Consider the following 5,483-nt stretch of genomic DNA (forward strand, 5'->3'; position numbering starts at 1 on the left):
TTTAGGCCTTTAGATCATTGATTAGATAGCTAATATGCTTAGTTGGATCTGCCCTCTCATTCTTTTATAGGGGTAGTAGATTCAACTAGTAGTAGCGCAGGTTCTACAACCCATGTTACTACTATGCCCTATCCATGGAAGATATTTACCATAGCGTGTTTTTTCACCATGGACTATCAGTAATATTTACTAGTTGAAAGGATCGATATGGTTGACTAGAGGGGGGGGGGGTGAATAGGCAACTAACAATTTTTAGCCTTTCTTTACCAAATTAAACTTAGCATCAAAATAGGTTGTCTAGATATGCAACTAGGTGAGCAACCTATATGATGCAACAACAACAAGCATACACGCAAGCAAGGGAGACAACACGATATAAACTTGCACAAGTAAAGGTAAGAGATAACTAAGACTGGAGCCGGTGGAGACGAGGATGTGTTAACGAAGTTCCTTCCCTTTGAAAGGAAGTACGTCTCTGTTGGAGTGGTGTGGAGGCACAATGCTCCCCAAGAAGCCACTAGGGCCACCGTATTCTCCTCATGCCCTCACATAATGCGAGATGCCGTGATTACACTATTGGTGCCCTTGGAGGCGGCAATCAAACCTTTACAAACAAGTTCGGGGCAATCTCCACAACTTAACAATATCCGCAAGGGATTAGTGGGGGAATCAAATTTCTCTTGGTGAAAGTGTAGATCGGGGCCTTCTCAACCAACCCCTAGAAAATCAACAAGTTTGATTGGCCAGGGAGAGAGATCGGGCGAAAATGGAGCTTTGAGCAACAATGGAGCTTGGGGAGGGAAGAGGTGGTCTTCTTGTTGGGGAACGTAGTATTTCAAAAAAATTCCTACGATCACGCAAGATCTATCTAGGAGAAGCATAGAAACGAGCGGGGAGAGTGTGTCCATGTACCCCCATAGACCGAAAACGGAAGTGTTTATCAACACAGTTGATGTAGTCGTACGACTTCACGATCCGACCTATCCTAGCACCGAACATATGGTGCCTCCGTGTTCAGCACACGTTCAGCTTGATGACATCCCTCGTACTCTTGATCCAGTTGAGGCCGAGGGAGAGTTTCGTCAGCATGGCAGCATGGTGATGGTGATGATGAAGTTACCGACGCAGGTGTTCGCCTAAGCACTACTACCATATATGACCGAGGTGTAAAACTGTGGAGGGGGGCACCGCACACGACTAAAAGATCAACTTGTGCGTCTATGGGGTGCCACCTCCCATGTATATAAAGGGGGGAGGAGAGGTGGCCGGCCCTAGAGGGGGCGTGCCATGGGGGGAGTCCTACTTGGACTCCTAGTCCAAGTAGGATTCGTTCCCTCCCCCTTTCCTAGTCCAAGTAGGAGAAGAAGGGAAGGAGGAAAGAAGAGAAGGAAGGAGGGGGGCGCCTCCCCCTCCCCTTGTCCAATTCGGACTGGGCAAGGGGGGAGGGGCGCCACCTCTGGCCGGCCCTCTCTCTTCTCCAGTAAGGCCCATGATGGCCCACTAACTTCTCGGAGGGGGTTCCGGTAACCCCCGGTACTCCGAAACTTATCTGAAACGACCGGAACCATTCCGGTGTCCGAATGTAGCCTTCCAATATATGAATCTTTATGTCATCGAACATTAAGCGTGCGGACCCTACGGGGTCGAGAACTATGTAGACATGACCGAGACACATCTCCGGTCAATAACCAATAACGGAACCTGGATGCTCATATTGGCTCCTACATATTCTATGAAGACATTTATCAGTCAAACCGCGTAACAACATACGTTGTTCCCTTTGTTACCGGTATGTTACTTGCCCGAGATTCTATCGTCGGTATAATCATACCTAGTTCAATCTCATTACCGGCAAGTCTCTTTACTTGTTCCGTAATGCATCATCCCGCAACTAACTCATTAGTCACATTTCTTGCAAGGCTCATAGTGATGAGCATTACCAAGAGGGCCCAGAGATACCTCTCCGATACACGGAGTGACAAATCCTAACCTTGACCTATGCCAACTCAACAAACACCATCAGAGACACCTGTAGAGCATCTTTATAATCACCCAGTTATGTTATGATGTTTGATAGCACACTAAATGTTCCTTCGGTATTCGGGAGTTGCATAATCTCATAGTCATAGGAACATGTATAAGTCATGAAGAAAGCAATAGCAATAAACTGAATGATCATAGTGCTAAGCTAATGGAAGGGTCTTGTCCATCACATCATTCTCTAATGATGTGATCTCGTTCATCAAATGACAACGCATGTCTATGGCTAGGAAACTTAAGCATCTTTGATTAATGAGCTAGTCAAGTTGGGGCATACTAGGGAAACTCTGTTTGTCTTTGTATCCACACATGTACTAAGTTTCCGGTCAATACAATTCTAGCATGAATAATAAAAATTTATCATCATATAAGGAAATATAAATAACAACTTTATTATTGCCTCTAGGGCATATTTCCTTCAGTCTCCCACTTGCACTAGAGTCAATAATCTAGATTACATAGTAATAATTCTAACACCCATGTAGTCTTGGTGCTGATCATGTTTTGCTCGTGAGAGAGGCTTAGTCAACGGGTCTGCAACATTCAGATCCGTATGTATCTTACAAATTTCTATGCCTCCCTCCTTGACTTGATCGCAGATGGAATTGATGCCTCTCTTGATGTGCTTGGTTCTCTTGTGAAATCTGGATTCCTTTGCCAAGGCAATTGCAACAGTATTATCACAAAAGATTTTCATTGGACCTAATGCACTAGGTATTACACTTAGATCGGATATGAAATCCTTTATCCAGACTCCTTCATTTGCTGCTTCCGAAGCAGCTATGTACTCTGCTTCACAAGTAGATCCCGCCACGACGCTCCGCTTGGAACTGCATCAACTGACAGCTCCACCATTCAATATATATATATATATATATATATATATATATATATATATATATATATATATATATATATACCGTTTGAGACTTAGAGTCATCAGGATCAGTGTCAAAGCTTGCATGGACGTAACCATTTACGACAAGCTCTTTGTCACCTCCATAAACGAGAAACATATCCTTAGTCCTTTTTAGGTATTTCAGGATGTTCTTGGCCGCTGTCCAGTGATCCACTCCTGGATTACTTTGGTACCTCCCCGCTAAACTTCTATCAAGGCACACATCAGGTCTGGTACACAGCATTGCATAAATGATAGAACCTACGGCTGAATCATAGGGAATGACTTTCATTTTCTCTCTATCTTCTGCAGTGGTTGGGCATTGAGTCTTTCTCCACTTCACACCTTGTAACACAGGCAAGAACCCTTTCTTTGCCTGATCCATTTTAAACTTCTTCAAAACTTTATCAAGGTATGTGCTTTGTGAAAGTCCAATTAAGTGTCTTGATCTATCTCTATAGATCTTGATGCCCAATATATAAGCAGCTTCACCGAGGTCTTTCATTGAAAAATTCTTATTCAAGTATCCTTTTATGCTATCCAGAAATTCCGTATCATTTATGATCAACAATATTTCATCTACATATAATATAAAAATTCCACAGAGCTCCCACTCTCTTGTAAATACATGCTTCTCCAAAAGAGTGTATAAAACCATATGCTTTGATCACACTATCAAAGCGTATATTCCAACTCCGAGAGGCTTGCACCAGTCCATAAATGGATCGCTGGAGCTTGCACACTTTGTTAGCACCTTTTGGATCGACAAAACCTTCTGGCTGCATCATATACAATTCGTCTTTAAGATATCCTTTAAGGAATGCAGTTTTGACATCCATTTGCCAAATTTTATAATCATAAAATGCGGCAGTTGCTAACATGATTCGCATAGACTTAAGCATCGCTACAGGTGAGAAGGTCTCATCGTAATCAACTCCTTGAACTTGTTGAAAAGCTTTCACAACAAGTAGAGCTTTATTGACAGTAACATTACCGTCAGCATCAGTCTTCTTCTTGAAGATCCATTTATTCTCTATGGCTTGCCGATCATCGGGCAAGTCCACCAAAGTCCACACTTTGTTCTCATACATGGATCCCATCTCAGATTTCATGGCTTCAAGCCATTTCGCGGAATCTTGGCTCATCATCACTTCCTCATAGTTCGTAGGTTCGTCATGGTCAAGCAACATGACTTCCAGAACAGGATTACCATACCACTCTGGTGCGGATCTTACTCTGATTGACCTATGAGGTTCGGTAGTAACTTGATCAGAAGCTTCATGATCATCATCATTAGCTTCCTCACTAATTGGTGTAGGAATCGCCGGAACTGATTTCTATGATGAACTACTTTCTAATAAGGGAGCAGGTACAGTTACCTCATCAAGTTCTACTTTCCTCCCACTCACTTCTTTCAAGAGAAACTCCTTCTCTAAAAAGGATCGGTTCGTAGCAACGAATATCTTGCCTTCAGATCTGTGATAGAAGGTGTACCCAACAGTCTCCTTTGGGTATCCTATGAAGACACATTTCTCCGATTTGGGTTCAAGCTTATGAGGTTGAAGTTTTTTCACATAAGCATTGCAACCCAAACTTTAAGAAATGACAACTTGGGTTTCTTACCAAACCACAGTTCATAAGGTGTCGTCTCAACAGATTTAGATGGTACCCTATTTAATGTGAATGTAGCCGTCTCTAAAGCATAACCCCAAAATGATAGCGATAAATCAGTAAGATACATCATAGATTGCACCATATCTAACAATGTGCGGTTACGATGTTCGGACACACCATTACGCTGTGGTGTTCCAGGTGGTGTGAGTTGCGAAACTATTCCACATTGTTTCAGATGAAGACCAAACTCATAACTCAAATATTCACCTCCACGATTAGATCATAGAAACTTTATTTTCTTGTTACGATGATTTTCCACTTCACTCTGACATTCTTTGAACTTTTCAAATGTTTAAGACTTATATTTCATCAAGTATATATACCCATATCTTCTCAAATCATCTGTGAAGGTAAGAAAATAACGATACCTGCCGCGAGCGTCAACACTCATTGGACCGCATACATCAGTATATATTATTTCCAATAAGTTAGTTGCTCGCTCATTGTTCCGAAGAATGGAGTCTTAGTCATCTTGCCCATGAGGCATGGTTCGCAAGCATCAAGTGATTCATAATCAAGTGATTCCAAAATCCCATCAACATGGAGTTTCTTCATGCGCTTTATACCAATATGACCTAAACGACAGTACCACAAATAAGTTGCACTATCATTATTAAACTTATATCTTTTGGCTTCAATACTATGAATATGTGTATCACTATTATCGAGATTCAACAAAAATAGACCACTCATCAAGGGTGCATGACCATAAAAGGTATTACTCGTATAAATAGAACAACCATTATTCTCTGATTTAAATGAATACCTGTCTCGCATCAAACAAGATCCAGACATAATGTTCATGCTTAACGCTGGCACCAAATAACAATTATTTAGGTCTAAAACTAACCCCAAAGGTAGATGTAGAGGT

Source organism: Triticum dicoccoides, chromosome 6B (genome assembly GCF_002162155.2).
Source record: "Triticum dicoccoides isolate Atlit2015 ecotype Zavitan chromosome 6B, WEW_v2.0, whole genome shotgun sequence".
Classification (NCBI taxonomy): Eukaryota; Viridiplantae; Streptophyta; class Magnoliopsida; order Poales; family Poaceae; genus Triticum; species Triticum dicoccoides.